At 39.1% G+C, this 17,849-nt stretch overlaps 2 long non-coding RNA genes across 2 annotated transcripts in view; one reads left to right on the forward strand and one right to left on the reverse strand.

Annotated features, from left to right (window-relative positions):
• Nucleotides 1–17,849, reverse strand: part of LOC149126209 (uncharacterized) — a 21,521-nt gene continuing 3,672 nt past the window's right edge. The window contains exons 2-3 of the long non-coding RNA XR_016235670.1: nucleotides 12,631–12,707; nucleotides 1–186 (exon numbers count right to left, since the gene is read on the reverse strand). This is a non-coding gene — a long non-coding RNA (uncharacterized LOC149126209). The remainder of the gene's footprint in view (nucleotides 187–12,630; nucleotides 12,708–17,849) is intronic.
• The window catches only part of LOC149126210 (uncharacterized), a 15,554-nt gene continuing 14,395 nt past the window's right edge, over nucleotides 16,691–17,849 (forward strand). The window contains exon 1 of the long non-coding RNA XR_016235668.1: nucleotides 16,691–17,118. This is a non-coding gene — a long non-coding RNA (uncharacterized LOC149126210). The remainder of the gene's footprint in view (nucleotides 17,119–17,849) is intronic.

Below are 17,849 nucleotides of genomic sequence, written 5' to 3' on the forward strand. Positions count from 1 at the left end.
TATTTGAAAGACAAAGCAACAGAGAGAGGGAGCGAGAAAGAGATGCCACCACAGCCAGGTCGAGGTCAGACCAAGGACAGGAGTCAGCAGTTCCATCAGGATTTCCCTCATCTTCTGCTGTTTTCCCAAGTCCATCAGCAAGAAGCACATCTGTTAACACTTGAACCAGCACTCTGATATTGTATCCTGGATTTAACAGATGCAGAAAAAGTGTGTGAAAAATTCCAATGTCTTTTCATGATAACACACACACACACAAACACAAACTTAGGAACAGAAGGAAACTTCCTCAACATGATAGAGTGTATCTATGACAAACCCACAGCTATCATGTTTAATAGTGAGAATAACATTTCTTTCCTGGTAAGATCAGAAAGAAGACAAGAATATCAATTTTTTCAGCTCCATTCAACATTGCAGTCAAGATTCTAGCCAAGCAATTACAAAATAAAAGGAAACCAAAACATAAACACTGTAAAGGAACCAGCTCTATTTGGGGTGGTGTTGTGGCATAGCGGCCTAAGCTGATGCTTGTAATACTGAGCATGCAACATTCCTCCTTTTATTTTATTAATGTGATACATTGCATTGATTGATTTCCAGTGGTCGAAACAACTTTGCACCCCTGAGTTAAATACTATATGTATGCTGCTGGATGCTGCTAGCATTTTATTGAAGAATTTTCCCCATATGTCTTCATAAGAGATATTGATCTGTAGTTTTCTTGCAATGTCTTTGGCTTTGGTATCAAGAAAAGGAGTGCTCCCTTCACTTCAACATTTTGGAATAATTTGTGAAAAATTGGTGTTAAGTGTTTTAACACTTTAATTTAAGTCTTTAAGTGTTTTGTGCAATTCATAGGTGTAACATCTGGTCCTTGGATCTTCTTTTTAATTATTTTTCCTCAGGGCCAGCACTGTGGTGGGTGTAGCAGGTTAAGCCACAGCCTACAATGCTGGTATCCTATATGGGTGCCAGTTGGAGTCCGGCTGCTCCACTTCCAATCCAGTTCCTTTATAATGACCTGGGAAAAGCAGCAGAAGATGGCCCAAGTGTTTGAACCCTTGTGGGAGACGTGAAGGAAGCTCTTGGCTCCTGGCTTTGGCCTGGCCCAGCCCCAGCCACTGCAGCCAAATGGAGAGTGAACCAGAGGATGAACGATCTCTCTCTCTTTCCCTCCCTCTGTCTCCTTCTCTCCCTCTCCCCATGTAGCTCTCTCAAGTAAATAACTAAATCTTTAAAAAATTTGTATTTTTATTTTACTTAAGAGGGAAAGGGAGAGGGGAAAAGAGAGAGAAAGAGAGAGCTCTTCCATCTGCTGATTCACTCCCCAAAGGCTTGTGGGCCATGCTTGGACCAGGCATATTTCAGAAGCCCAGATTTTAAACTAGGTCTCCCCTGTGAGGGTCAGGGACTCAGCTGCTTGGGTCATCACTGCTGTCTCCCAGGGTACACATAGGCAAGTGTCCCAAGTGACGTCATAACCGCTCTGCCAAACAACTGCCCCCTTGGCTCTTTGTGGAAGTTTTTAATTCTGACTTCAATCTTTTTACTGAGCCTTAAAGAGATTGAGCAGTCTCTGCATCTTGTAAATAGTGTTAGTATACAAACTCATGTCATTCCCACACCAAGACTTGCTCTTTGATCCACTATTGACTCAAATACCTTTTTTAAATTTAGATATGATATATCCTCACTATGAAGATAACATATTAATGTTTAAACATTTTTTAAGTTGGAAAGAAGCACAAAGAAAAAGACAATAACACTGTTCAAAATGTTGTATTTTCTTTCAGAAACTTTACTATTCTCTACATGCATGTATTTAATATATATTACACATGATCATATATCATATTTTCATATAGTTTTTTAAATTCATTTAGTTCAATGCTTTGAGTTCCCATTTCATAAAGTTTTTTAAAAAACATTATTATGTGAAATTACTATATAGTATTCCACTGTGTAATTTCTTTAATCACACACAGGATTTCCCATTTTGCTGTCTAAGGCTTAAACCATTTTAATTTTGTTTCTTCCTGTGTACATCAACTCTGAGGTCATCTTGGACTTTGTCACATCTGTTAGTTTTTTTCCAACTTAGTTCCTAAATTAGAACACTGAATCAAAGATTGGAATTTTTTTTAAGGTTCTTCATTTTCTTGGCAAGTCTAAAGGTCTAGTAGTTTGTAGTACTACTTGTATGGAGTGAAATATCTTATACCATTCATTGTATTATTTGTTTTAGAAATACTGTGCACTGTGTTAGGTTTGAAGAAGTTGTCTTGCAGACACGGCATTTAATGTGGGTTCTCTTAATAGGAAGCAAGCATTGATTTTCCAGGACACAACAAACTGCATCTTCAACTTTTTCCAGCCTTTATAAATAAAAATATTCTCCCCCATTGGTTCTCCATGCCATAATTAAAAAAAAGTGAAAGACAGCACATAAGGTCATTTTACAGATGAACCAGGTAACTGTCCAGGAAGTCTCTGAACTTTGCTTCAATTCTCAGCTTGTTTATAACATTTAAAATTGCTAGGAGTACTAGGAGCATTCAGTCAACCCACTGGATATTTCTGGTAAGCAGTTACTAATGGAATTTATCATAGAAAATCATCCAATTATCAGACAGTTAATCATATCAGCATTCTAATATATCTCAAAGGAACTCATAACAGAGAATCGAAAAGAATTTAAAAATTACTTTAAAAGAAGTTAGGCTTTCCTTGCATCTAATTACAATGAACATAAATAATTTGAAGTATCAGAAAGTGGCAAACAAGCTTTAAAATTATTTTGTAAAATTTTGGATTAACATAAAATATCTGTACACTTTTATGCAATATCTCAATACAACTACACAGCATAAATTGCTCATACCAGGCAATTAGTCTTTCCATTTCATTATCTTTCATTTTATGCTTCTAGCCTACCAGCTTCTCTCTCCTGGATCTTTATACAGAACATGACACATCTTAGTGAACTGTGGTTAAACTACTGTACTGAGGAACACCAGAACCCATTACCCAACAACCCCCCAGCCACCTCTCCTGACCGTGCCACAGCTGGGAGCTGGGAATTCAATCCAAGTCTCCCTCATGGGTGTCACGGACCTGATTACTTGAACTATCTCCTGCTGCCACCAAGTGTGTGCATCAGATTGAAATTGCAATCAGTAATGAAACCAGACTTGAAACCAGGCACTCCAATATAGAATATGGGAGTTCCAACTTCTGGCTTAACCACCAGGCCAGACATTCCACTCATTTTCTATCTTCTTCTGATATAGTTGATGGTGGAAGCAGCAGAGGTCTGGGGTGCTCTTGGTGCCAGGGTTGCTTAGATCCCTGGCACACAGTACTACAGTCACTGCCCAAGGAAGGGACCAGAGTCATGAGAGTGAAACTGGCACTGGGAGAAGGTTATATGCCCCTGCCTGGTGAGAGACTGAAGAGCCAGGAGAAAGCATTGCTGGTACTGGGGACAAGGTGGGCACACAAACCCCAGCTGCCACCTAAGGCACAGGAGTAGAAGTCACTCTGAGAGTGGACTGGGAGTGCACATAGTCCCATGTGTGAGCACTCACATTGTTGAGCAGCAGTGGACAGGCTGGAAACTCTGGCCAGGGGTCCTGGGTTATGCAGTTCCCAAGGAAAATGAGTAATTCCCTATAAGGTGAGGGGAGGGATGAAACAGGAGAGGACAAGCCCCAAGTATGAGGGATTAGGTGTCCCTACCTCTAGCGTCCTGAGGGCAGGATTCTCCTGCTCTTCTGTGCCCCTTGAGTCTTGTAGTGCAGAGCACTGCATACGGTGGAGTTCTGAGGTCACCCTTGCTGACTCGGTTTAGTTGGATTTGTGAGGCTGCAGTGTTCCTTGCTAATATGACAGAAGGTCTGTGCACCTCGAGGGATGGGGGTCCCCAGGGGTTTCAGTCCCTAAGGCACTATGAGTCCTCAGTGATTCCATTCTCTAGATGGTGCACCATTGCCGGTGCCTGTACTCTGGGGGGTGTGAGAGAGGCAACGTGAGTTCCTTCTGTGAAGCAAAGTGACCACGAATTCTGTAGGTGACTCTCCCTACTAGGTTTCTAGTCAGTGGTGTCTGCGGATTCCTCTTATAGCTTGGCTTGTCCACCTAAGGCATTCCTGTAGATGTCTCTGATGAGGCTCTGAAGGTTACCTGTCAGGGACCACGCAGCATGTGGCCTCTTAGTGGAAAACTACTGAGGCAGGGCTAGACAGCCCAGACCGGAGAGTACTGATAACGCAACCTTGTGTGACCTTGTGCCTTAAGACCTTGTAACCTTTCCCCTACTTGCACAAGCATTGCAGCTACAAGATAAGCTCCCCCTCCTTCCCCCGCCCAATGTCCTGCCCTCCTAAATGCCCCTCCTTCCCCTGCCCGACACCCTGCCTTTATGATATATAAGTGTGTGGTTGAAAAATAAAAAATGCAGCTTGATCAGGACCCTTGTCTTGCTGCCATCTTTGTGTCTCCTGTCCCTTCATTTCTCCTTCTAGTTGCTCGGCCCTAGTTGACGTCCTGCGGGACGGGACAGTTACCCCTCTCCTGCAATGGGATTCCCCCAGAAGTGGGGCCAGGGCTGCAGATGCTGATGGCTTTGTTTCTCTCCCTATGCTGCCAGCCCTGATCTCCATACCCTACTGAGTTCCAGCTATTCCCTCACTGAGCTCCAGTGTTCCTTCTTGGGCACTCACCTTGAAATGCAGTAAATTATTTGTTGGTTTTTGTTCTTCTTCTCTGTGGAGGAGAAGGTGAATACCACGCACCTCTATTTGGGCATCTTGGAATCTCTAGCAAAAAGCTCAAAAGTTTAAATGTATCTCCCACTCCTCTACACTATATTATTCATCCTATTGAAATTCAACAACAACAACAAAACCAAACAAACAAGGAATTGAATAAAATATACACATTAGTACTGTGCACAACTAGCAAACTGGACCCATTTTATTTTCATATTTGCTCTCTCTGCTCTGGCACACCAGCTAACAATGTCATACACACACTGAAAAGATATTTCCAGCAGAAGAGGACAACAGCAAAGCAAATGTTGTAGATAATTCACGAAGTCACTAAGCAGTCCTAGGACTGTGGAAATCCAACTGGACTGAATGGAGAAGAGACAATAATGACCATGTATAACACACACATCAACAGCCTTCAGAATCATTTTGAAGCTATTGTGTGAAAGGCAGTACTCTATACTTTCTGTGTCTGTGTGGGCACAGTCTGTTGAAATCTTTACTTAGTATATACAAAGTTGATCTTCTGTATATAAAGATAATTGAAAATGAATCATGATGAAGAATGGGATGGGAGAGGGGATGGGAGATGGGATGGTTGCAGGTGGGAGGGAGGTTATGGGGGGAAAAGCTGCTATAATTCAAAAGTTGTACTTTGGAAATTTATGTTTATTAAATAAAAGTTGGGAAAAAAAAAGAAATGCTGACTATCCCTGTGCAGAACATTTCAAAGATTGAAAGGGTCCAGGGGAGAGCAACAGAAACTGGTGCTAAACGCAGGCTTCTGGAACAATGACGACCCCTTCCGCACTACACTGCAAAGGCAAAGTCCCCTAATGACAACTTGGACTCTGTTTATGTGAGGCAGAGACTCAGAGAAGGAAGCCCAGGTCCTGAGGGCAAGTTATTTGATGAAATCACTCAGAAATGCTGCCACCAGCAGCAATTGGTGTTAAGCTAGAACTCTGAAAATATTTCCCCAAGACTTGAGGAGAATAAAACACCAAGGGCCAATAGTCCCTGCCACTTAATGATCACACAATCCAAAGTAGTACATTGAAACAATCCTGGCTTTGGCTTGGTTTCTAAGCTGAATCTTGCAGGCAATTAAATGCAGAAGTTACCAAGGAATAGTTTTTATTGTGAATGGCTACACAAATAATTAATATTTTATTTTATTTAAGATGTATTTATTTATTTCAAAGTTGGAGTAACTCACGAACACACACACACACGCGCACACACACACACACACACACACACAGATTTTCCATCTGCTGATTCACTCCCCAAATGGCCACAATAGCCAGGACTAGGCCAAGCTAAGTCCAGGAGCCTGGAAGTCTGTATTGGTTTCTCACAAGGATGGCAGGGGCCCAGGCCCATTGGCCATCTTCTGCTGCTTTCCCAGGTACATTAGCAGGAGCTAGAACAGAAGTAGAACAGCTGGGACTCCACTGAGCCTTTGATATAGAATGCCAGCAATGTAGGCTGCAGCTTCACACTCTGTGCCAAAACAATAGCTCCAATAATATTTCAGTGCAGTATTTTGGTTGCATGTATGAAGTGGTTTCAAAAAATTTGTAGAAAATAGAGTTAAAAGACAACACATACTTTCTATAAACTTTTGAGTTGGAAAGAGCTAAACAACAGTAAAAGCATAGACTGCTGTACTGGGTGAGCAGTTGAATAAAAACAAAAATATGTAATCAACTCCATGCTTCTGTACAGTGGGATAGACATTTTCACTGGGGAATTGCTTTGTTCCTGCTAACATCCAGGAAAGTTTATATAATACCTTCTCATCCTAAAAGCAAAGGATATTTTCATTGAGGGAGAGAAAAACAAAGACGGCGGGTGGCAGCTATTATGCTGAGCACACTTTGACAAAGTAGAAACACAACTATGAAGCAGCAAATGAACAAGAACTAGAGAAATACAATCAGTGAAGTACACAGTAAGCCTAGCCAACTTTCAATGTTAACTTTTCAGGGTCACTGCCATTGGCATAAACATCAAATGGAAGCATCCTTTCAACAAGGATAGGAATAGCACCGAAGTAGCAGAGGCTATAGCAGAACACTAGGAATGATGCAGACTGATGAGGGCTATGTAGATGTGGAACATAGACGAAGCCACAAATGGCAAAGGAATCCCTCCATCCCTTCAGTGAGAACACACTGTGAGTCCACACTGAAACCTCACTGGATACTAATTGTAAGTTGTCATATTACTACATGTGCAGGTGTATATGGAAATATAGAAAAATGGATATCTAGAGACAAATATAAAAGTTAATGGTTAGTAAGCCTTAAGTGCATCTCATTCTGTACTTTTCAGCATATCCCTCAAAAGTCTTTGCTTTGCAGTGTCCTCTGTAACAGACAAAGCTTCTACCTAATTAATGACCCATATTTCACATTAATGTCTCATGATTACTTCATTCATTCATTCGTTTAGGAAGCACTGACTATGCCCCAGGCACTCTGCTTGGCCCATGAAGATCAGTAAGTGAGGCATAACAATGCCTTCAAGAAATTTAGCATCTTTTAGAGGAAGAATTCCATTAAAATAGGTCACTAAGTAACCGCCGTCTCTATCCACATTACTCTTTTGTCTACCTGATTCCAGAAAGATCTTACCTCACTCATGGACTGTCTTAGACTTCACTAAGAATATTTGAAATTACATCAGTCCATTGATTGCTAATTGAATGTAAAATGCTGTACTGGCTCAAAAAACAACAATAGATATAGATCCTAAATATTTACCACAGAGTTGCATGTCTCATATTTAATTGAGTAACAAATGAGCATGACTTAGTTATTATTTCAAATATCAATAGGCCAGCTGGAATATAATAGGTCTGCTTTTAGGACAAAAATAACTACAAAATTAACCTATGACTATCCAAGATGGTTAATTTGATTCAGTGGGGGGAAATTATGTATAAATACGAAACCTCAAAAAAGCATGGTGGTTACTGTATAATTATGTGCCAGCCATAACTTTAATTACATTGTTCAGACTGTAATAGGGCAATAAATTCAGGACAGCTTGGATTTGGTTTCAAAAACTTGGCACAACACATGCAACTTATAAATGCCTGCTGGGATATTTCCTTCCATTTCAGTGTGGCAGCTGAATCATCCTACAACAAATTAATCCATCTCTCGCATTTGTACGTATTAAGCTAAAATAAAGGAAACAGGAAAAGCCATCAGCCAGCCACTCCCATCAGCACATGCCCTGCCTGCATGAGCACCCTTCTTCCCCTCAGCATCAATTCACCCTACATAGGAACGACCATCACCTTCATCATTCCATCTGCTCTGAACAGAAGGGAGAGAACATCATCATGTATTCAACACCAAGTTTGCAATTCTGCCAGATTGCAGTGGTCTTTAACCATATGCCACACATTATTAGAGAACAGATCTTTGTATTTGCATGACAAGCTGTGGATTCCAGACGGCCCTGCAGGGACACCTCCAGATAGCACTGAGTAGCTGAGAGATGTTTTCCCAACAGGGACAAGGAGCACAGCTTCTGCTCTGTCAACACCAGGATCAAATTGCGTCACCTCCACAATGAGATCTGTGCAAGTCCCTCTGTCAGGGCTGCAGTCTGCTGGCTTATAAATTTACTCTCTGGAGTTGGATATAGAGGCAGATGGTATCATGCTGGAGGCTGTAGACCCCTGTATCAACCTGGGATCAAAGCCTTCTCCTCCAGCTAATGATCATCCATCCACGGGCAATATTTTATTCTCTCTGTATTTCATTCTCCTTGTATTTAAAATAGAAATACCAATCATTCCTCTACAGGCTTCTCTCAAGGTAGTTAAACAGGTTAACAAACAATGTCACCTGTGTATGAGTGACTATGAGATGTGTTAGCAATCATTATGTTAACTTTTTGTGATGATTAAGAGACAAGAATTGATTTTTAAAAGAACGGTACTCTATACATACACTGTAATCCAAGATGATGGCAGTTATTACTTCATTGTTACCACCTTAAATAGTGTTTTACGTAACTTCTGCATTTTGACCTGGTAGAGATATATTTGTGCCTTGACTAGAGGGTAGGATTATAGCTGCATGGCTGTTGCTACACTGGGTGGCAGAGTATGAACCATTAGTTGAACCAGGCACAATAGTACTTACTGTTAGATTTTTTTTACTCCTTCCATCGGTCCAGATTTTAACACAGCAGGCAATTACATTCTGATGTATTTTTTTGTGACTCCCACATGAGAATGAAATCTTTTGGCAATGTGAACTGTAAAAATTGAGGGGATGAAGCAACTGTATGGCAGGGTTAGCTCTTCCCTGGGGTACAAAGTTGATGGTCAAGGTACTGGTATTTTAAAAATTAACACAGAAATGCTGGCCTCTGAGTTCTTTGGAGGAAGTTTAAACAATTACCAAACAGGGAGTTCAGTTATATTCATAGCCCTCTGAGGATTTCACACAAAGGGCTAAGGGAAGCAGCATACTTCTTTTGGGCAAGAAATGGAGGAAAAGAAAAATACATGATCTTCTTAAGTTTTTCTTGTTTTAATAAATACACTTAAGTACAAGCTAATGAGATTTTCAAGAGTAAGCTTTTAATTTATTCCCTTTGTTATGATAAAATATTTGCAATGGATATACTTAATATTTCAGTAACCCAAAATGAAATTGTCAGGGCTGGCACTGTAGCATAGTGGGTAAAGCCTCTGTTTGCAGTGCCAGCATCCCACATGGGCGCCCGTTCAAGTCCCGATTGCTCCACTTCCAATCCAGATCTCTGCTAATGGCCTGGGAAAACAGCAGGAGATGACCCAAGTGTTTGGACCCCTGCACCTACATGGAAAACTTGCAAGAAGCTCCTGTCTCCTGGCTTTGGATCGGCCCAACTCCAGCTGTTGCTGCCATTTGGGGAGTGAAGCAGTGGATAAAAGACACACACACACACACACACACACACACCCCACCCCCCGCCTCTCTGTAGCTCTGCCTTTCAAGTAAGTATATAAATCTTTAAAAAAAAAAAAATTGTCACAGTCTAGTTGCTTCCTGAATTTAACAAGACATATTTAGGCTAGACAAATGAAGAAATATTTGCCCAAATTATTTGGACAAATGCATTCTTCCCTTCTATATTTTATAGATAATAGAGGTAAAAGCATATTGGGAGGGAGAAGAAGGGATAACTGATGGGCAAAACGGTCGAATCAACTCATATATAAGCACAACAAACTCACATACTCTGTGGTCATCACTGTTTCCTTTGTTTTATAGAATCTCAAAAATACCATCCTCGAGCACAGTTTCCTTATGCCTTCCTTACAGTGTCTCTTAGTTCACAGTATGTTCTATTTCTTTCTAAGAAAACACCCTAGCAACTTGATATGTTCCACCTAATAATCATTGCTTTTTTATATTAGTGATTACATGTGTTTGTTTTTCTTCAGATCCTTATTTTCCATGAGACAAGTGCTCCTGTACTGCATTTCCCCAATTACGTGAGGCATTTGTGCAGATCACAGCATGTGAGATGCTGAGTAGTGGAGTACAAGCTGTTGTTAAGACTGGGAGCTGCTCTTATCACCATCGTTTGCATCGCTCTTCTCTGCATGGGTAGGTCTCAGACACTGAGCAATTGAGTAACTGATTAACTGAAGGCTGAGGTTAAAGGTTAAAGGTCTCTTCCAGATAAACCCCATTTTTCATGAAAAAAAAAAATACAGCATTGAGAAAATACCATAGAAACAGAACACTGGTAGCAACAAACACTGATGATGATATTTGGGATAGTAGGGAAAGCACAGATCTTGGAATTTATAGCAAAATTATTGTCACGCTATCTCTAACAAGTTATTTAAATTCTCTGTTTCATTCTGTTATCTGTGAGATGGGTCAATGACATCTCATGGAAATAAAAAAATTAAGTTACTTGATATATGTAAGGTAACTTGGTTTCTATCATATTCAAACTACAACGAAAAGCAGGTGAAAGCGACATTGTGGCACTGTGGCTTTTGCTGCTGTTTGCAATGCCTGAATCCCAGATTAGCATACCAGTCAGAGTCCTGACTGCTCTGCTTCAGAGCCAGCTCCCTGCTAATACACCTAGGAAAGCAGCCAGGAGATGACCTGGGTAATTCAGCCCCTGCAACCCACCTGCGAGACCCATATGGAGTTCCTGGCTGCTGCCTTTGGCCTGACCCAGCCACAGCCATTGTAGCCATTTGAGAAGTGAATCAGCAGACAGATTTCTTTCTCTCTCTGCCTCTCTACCTTTCAAACAAATAAGCAAACAAATATATCTTTAAAGAAAAGAAAAGAAGCAGTGAGCTAATTTCCTCTCTCATTGAATCATCTATTCTCATGAGGTTCCTGCTTGTCAGCCACCCCCTACAGCTCACCCTAGAGTCTGAGACCCAGCCACAGTAATACCATGGCTGAGTTTGGATTCACTCTGACTCAAAGGCCAATAAGTGACCTATAAGAAATATGAGAGACAGATACATCCCAAATTATATGCAAAGTAGGCACAGACATCAGAGAAAAGGGCATGACAATCACACAATAGCTCAGATCTAGCTTAGGTTTATGGTTCACAAACTGCTTACATTTAAATCTTCCTAAAATGAGAGAAAATCAAACTGAACAAATTTCCAGACAAATGCATGCCTGCAGAGGAACTGCTTGAGTCTGTCTCATATGTTCGCTGAATTGGAGTCTGACTGAATAATGCTTAAACCTCCACGTGCTTATTATAGTTGAAGTCACTGTCAAAACAAGCTCTGAGATCTAAGAAATGTCCACACAGTACAAGAAAAGCAACAGCATTATGCTGGTAACAACAAATTACAAAGCCCAACAAGACTAAATTATCATATTCTTGATTGCATGAAAAAAATACAGTATCTAGGAATAAATTCAATAAATGATTTGTGAGAACTATACAGGGAAAAAATTAAAGCATCATAGAAAAACGTAAAAGAAAATCTGTATAATATGTCATGGTAAAAAAGGTCATATCACAAAAATGTCAATTTCTCCATATTAATATATAAATTTAATGCACATTCATTGAAAAAAAATCCCTATAGAATTTCTTTTGAGGAAGCGTACACATCCTAAAATAGTTGAGATTTTTTTTCTATTTTTATAAAGATTTATTTATTTATTTGAAAGTCAGTTATAAAGAGAGAGAGACAGAGAAAGAGAGAAATCATCTATTTCTGGTTTAACTTCCCAGATGGCCACAATGAGCAGGGCGGGGCCAGGCTGAACCAGGAGCCAGGAGCTTCATTTGGGTTCCCCACATAAGTAGCAGGGGCCCACATACTTGCACCATCTTCTGCTGCTTTTCTGAGGCCATCTGCAGGAAGTTGGATTGGAAGCGGCGCAGCCCAGACACAATCTGGATCCAATATGGAATGCAGGTGTCAAGGTCGGTGACTTGACCCCCTATGCCACAATACTGGCCCCAGTTGAGATATTTTAAAGAAGAATAAGTTGAGAAAATTTGGGGATGCAATGGTTGTGTATGGTTTTGATGGTGATCATGGTGATTGCGGTATATTTATCCCCAAACTCACCAAGCTGCATACATAGAGTATGTGTAGTCTTTTATGTAAATCATAGCTCAACAAAATATTTGTTTAAAGGAAAAACAAAAACTTGAGAGAGTTTTTGAGATTAGAAAAGACAAATTGTAAAGCTATAGCTATCAGCATGCTGTGGGAGACTGATAGAGAACCAGAACAGCAGGAGTCTTGAGACAGACACACATAAAAAAAAAAAATGTGGCATAGTGAGTCAGTGGGGAAAGGAGGAAAAAATGGTTCTGGAATAATTACTTATCTGAAAAAGCTCAGATCCTCGTAACACTGCAGCACCAAGGATAAACTTGAGATATAGTAAAGACTTCAATATTCTAGAAGAAAATATTAGATAAAATATAATATCATAGAAGGGAAAGATTTCTTAAATAAGCCATGAACAATAGCAACAACAAAAACCCAAACTATACTGCCTAAAGTTTAGAATTTCTGTTCAACCAGTTATACAATAAATAACATTTAAAGGAAGCGACAGGGGGCCAGCGCCATGGCTCACTTCGTTAATCCTCCACCTGTGGCACCAGCATTCCATGTGGGCGCTGGGTTCTAGTCCCGGTTGCCCCTCTTCTAGTCCGGCTCTCTGCTGTGGCCCGGGGGGGCAGTGGAGGATGGCCCAGGTGCTTGGGCCCCTGCACCTGCATGGGAGACCAGGAAGAAGCACCTGGCTCCTGGCTTTGGATCAGTGCAGCTCCTAACGTAGCGGCCATTTGGGGAGTAAACCAAAGGAAGGAAGACTTTTCTCTCTGTCTCTGTCTCTGTCTCTCTCTCTCTCACTGTCTATAACTCTACCTGTCAAATAAATAAATAATAAATAAATAAAGGAAGCAACAAAGTGGGAGAAAATGTTTACATAGCATATAACCACCCAAAATCATTATTCTGAGTTTATACAGTATTTCACATGACCATGAAGGCACAGACAAATCATCCAATAGAAAACAGGCAGAGGAGAAGAATAGGCAATTTACAAAAATGGAATATTCAGTTATGTGGTTCATAATGACATTTTGATCAACAATAGACTTCAAATAGACTGGTGGCCCCATATGATTATGTTGCTTGTGACTTTGCAATCATCTTAGCTTCTGCAAGTACACTCCATTATGTTTGCACAATGCTAAAATTATCCAAGAACACCATTTTCACAACATAGCTTTGTCATTAAATAAAATAGGTGACAATCCCACCTCCCACCAAATACAAATTAAAATATCAGTCTCAATCAGACTGACAATAATTTACAAGGCCATGTTTGGGCAGTAGGAGGAGCACTTATATCAAATTCTGCTTTTGTTCATATAAATAGGTGCAACCACATTGGAGCAAAATTTGACTCTATAAAGTTAGGTTAAAAATGCCGCTAACCAGAGACAGGCATTTTGGTGTAGCACTTAAGACCTCACTTGGGATGTCATCATCCCTCAGTAAATGGGTTTGACTTCCAGCTCTGCTCCCAATTTCAGCTTCCTACTAATGTGCACCCTGGGAAGCAGTGAGTGATGGCTTAGCTAGTTGGGTCCCTGCCACTCACATGAGAGACCCAGGTTGAATTCTTGGTTCCGGGCTTTGGCTAGTGCCCCCACCACTGCAGGTATTTGAGGAGTAAGCCAGCAAATGAGAGTTCCTGTTCTCTGTCTCTGTGTCTGTTTCTCTGCCTCTCAGATAAATACTTCTTTTAAAAAAGTGAAAATCAAAACCACAATGAGTTTCCACCTCACTCCAGATAGAATGGCTCTCATACAGAAATCAGCAAACAACAAATGCTGGTGAGGATGTGGGGGGAGTACTCTAATCCATTGTTGGTGGGAATGTAAACTGGTGCAGCCATTGTGGAAGACAGCGTGGAAACACATCAGAAATCTGAATACTGACCTACCATATGCCCCAGGCATCCCACTCCTGGGAATTTACCCAAACCAAAAGAAATCAGCATATGAAAAAGTTATCTGTATCCCCATGTCCATTGTAGCATAAGTCACAAGAGCTAAGATATGGAATCAACCTAGATGTCCATCAACTGTTGACCAGGTAAAGAAATTATGTTATATATACACAGTGGAGTACTACTCAACTGTGAAAAAAAAAGAAGTCCTATCTTTTACAACAAAATAGATGCAACTGAAAACCATTATACTTTGTGAAACAAACCAGTCCCCAAAAGACAGATATATGTTTTCCCTGATCAGAAGTAACTGATAGAGTACCTGAAGTGTAATGTGTTGGGGTGAATGGACATTTGGAGATTAGTTGATTGTTTATAGGCCTTGTCTCTTCTGTTGAGGAACAGTCTTTTTTGTTTTCATACTATTTGTTGAATTCTTTTACTTAGTGTAGGGTTAACTTTATGATCATTAAGTAAACTGAAAATAGATCTTTGTAAAAATTAAGAGTGGGAGTGGGAGAGAGAGGAGGAAGAAGGTTTGGAGTGTGGGTGGGAGGGAGGGTACAGTGGGAAGTATCACTAGATCTATAAAATACATGAAACTTGTATAACTTAAGTAAAATCTAAAAAAATAATTTTTAAAAGCTTAAAATCACAAACTCTGTAGGAATACTTCACAAGGGTAATTTTTTGCATGTACTGAAGAATATATATACAAAAATACTTGTGGTGATACTATTTTTTAATAGTAACAATTGGAAACTACATTTAAAAGAATAAGAAATAATTAAATTGTAGTATATTAAAGAAGTGAGATATTATACCAGAGTTAATGAACTAGAAATATCAACATCGATAATTCTAAAAACCATGACTTTGAGGTTAAAAATAACCAATATTTTAGAACACAACTATCAAAAAAAGTGTAAAAATATTATATACTGTTTAGATATACACATATTTGCAGAATAATGTAAAATCACTTATTTTATAAATTAATTCCAAATTATTAATGGCAATATGCGCTGAAGGGAAGAAGGAGGGGAACAGCAAGGCAAATAAATACAGAAGAACAATGAAGTGCATCAATAGCTTTTTAATATCTTTCTAAAACAAGTGAAGCAGATAAGGATAAAGATCTGTTAAAATATATTAAGATATAACCAGACTGGTGGTTCACAGCTCTTATAAATTTTATATATATATATTAAATTTAAATAAATATATTTATATATATTTATTTTATATTTGTATATTTATTATATATTTTATTTTTCTATGTATGCTTATTTATTTATACTTATATAAATATATATTTATATATATTTTTAAATTTAAATAAATTTTAAATATATATATATTTTAGTTTCTGTATTTCTCCTGAGATGCTCTGTCTTTACCCTTACTTTTTTCCTATAGATTTACCTATATAAGAGTGTCTATCCTAGATTTTGTTATGTCATTGCCAATATTGATATCTGGATTATTCTGTCAGATTGTTTCTATTAATGCTTTGTCTCTCTCTCCCCCTTCTCTCCCCTTCTCTCTCTGTCTCTCTCTTTCCTGAAAACAGGCCACTCTGTTCTGTTTGTTAGAGTTTAGTAATATTTAATGTATGCTGAATGATACTAATGTATGCTTGGATGATATTTTGTAGAAACTCTAGGCTTTGTTATTTCCTCTGAAGAGTGTTGAGTTTTGTTCTGGCAGATATTAAATTATTGCCATATATTATTCAATACAAGGTAGCATAGTTTCTTGGAATAGTGGAAGTAAGAATGAGTTAAAAAAGCAAAGACGGCAATAACTTTTTACAAGGACCCAGGAGCAATAAGAAGGGGCTTCCGGTGACCAAAATTGCAACAAATGGAACAATAAAATATGATAGCATGTGTTATAATTCATGGAGTTAAACAGATGTCCATGAGTCTGTGTTGTTATAAACATAGTAATTTAATAATTATATGGAAGAAAAGAAAAAAGTCTTTCATACAACAGAATTTTGAATAATAAATGTAAAAAATATGAAGGAAATATAAAATTACCATTAAGTGAATACCACATTAATAATTGCTGCAGGCAATATTCACTAAATGAATGCTAGAGTTAATGTTTAAAAGAAGCATGATGTTATCTCTCAAAGTAATAGTTTGAATGCTGAAACTTAATCACAAATTTGCTAGCATTAAGAAGCAGTGATGATTAAGTCATGGGGAAAAATTCTCATGAATGGGATTATTAATATTATAAAAGGGCTAGAGAAAACTAGCCAGTTTTTTTTTTTTTCTTACCGCTTTTACTGTATCATCCAGCTGGCTCCATCAATGAGGGAGGTTTTGTGATCTTGACCTTTCCAGCCTCCAGAACCATGAGCAAAACATTGTTGTTTATAGATCACCTAAGTTGTGGTATTTTTGTATAGCAACCCAAATGAAGTCAGTCAGTTACAAAAAGGAAAGTAGGAACTTCACAGTGGAGAAACTCTGCAGACACCATTTTAACCATGGGTCCAAGCTCAAGAAGACCAGGGATAAGAACACTAAGATCACCTAGCACCTGACATGATGCCACAGGAATGACGTAATACCTCCTGTGGCCCATCCTCACAGAAAATGCACAATACCAATCTAATCATGAGAAAACACTGAGCATGCTGCATGACTACAACTTATTAAAAATGTCAGGGTCATAAATAACAAGAAAAGATTGAGGACTGGATGGAGAAAATTGTTACTGTTTCCAAGAGACTGAAAGTGGACAACTTGGTGCATCGTGGGATTCTGGATTGGATTTAGAGGAGAAAGGACATGGAGGGAAAATTGATGAAGTTGGAATAAGATCTGGTAAGAAGGTTATTAGTATTGTATTAATGTTAATGTTCTGGTTTGATCATTGCATTATGATTATGTAAGAGGCTAGCCTTAGGGGAAGCTGGATAAAGTGAATATGGTAACTCTGTATTTGCCAATGTCTGGTAAGTTTGGAATTGTTTCAAAATAGAAAGTTTAAAAATTACTGGCTTATCACTTAGATTATCTGGAATCTTGTTTTAAACTTTGTTGTGCTGGGTCTATTCCAGTCTTACCCTTAGTTTTCAAGTTTGGATTCTGATTTATTCCTGGGGATAATTATATCAAGTGTTGTCAAATATGTATTTGAATTACATCTATCAACTAGTAAACTTGCGCTTCATGTGTGGTCTTCTGGGCAATTCAATGGAGGGTCTGAGTGTTTGCTGATTCCCTCTAACTTCTGGGAACTCCCAACCTGGAATTCTTGGCAACAGGCAGCAGCAGCTCACAGCTAGATTCCCTGAATTCTCTCCTCAACTCTGCAGTTCAAAGACAGCAAAGGATGTCAAAGGATTTAAAGGCAGGTCTTAAGGCATCCCTTCTGGGCTTCCTTTTATATTTTAAAATATTCAACAATTGAATTGTTGTTGGGACACCACTGAGCCTTAAAGGTTTTTCATACCTGTCATGATTATCCCAGGGCAAATGTAAGATGGCTTTTGTGTTTTGTCTTTCATAAAACAAGTGGCTGTTCAGGATTAAAACTCAGTGTTCTGCATCCA

This window comes from Oryctolagus cuniculus, chromosome 6 (assembly GCF_051225735.1).
Source record: "Oryctolagus cuniculus isolate XC-2025 breed Fujian yellow rabbit chromosome 6, ASM5122573v1, whole genome shotgun sequence".
Lineage (NCBI taxonomy): Eukaryota > Metazoa > Chordata > Mammalia > Lagomorpha > Leporidae > Oryctolagus > Oryctolagus cuniculus.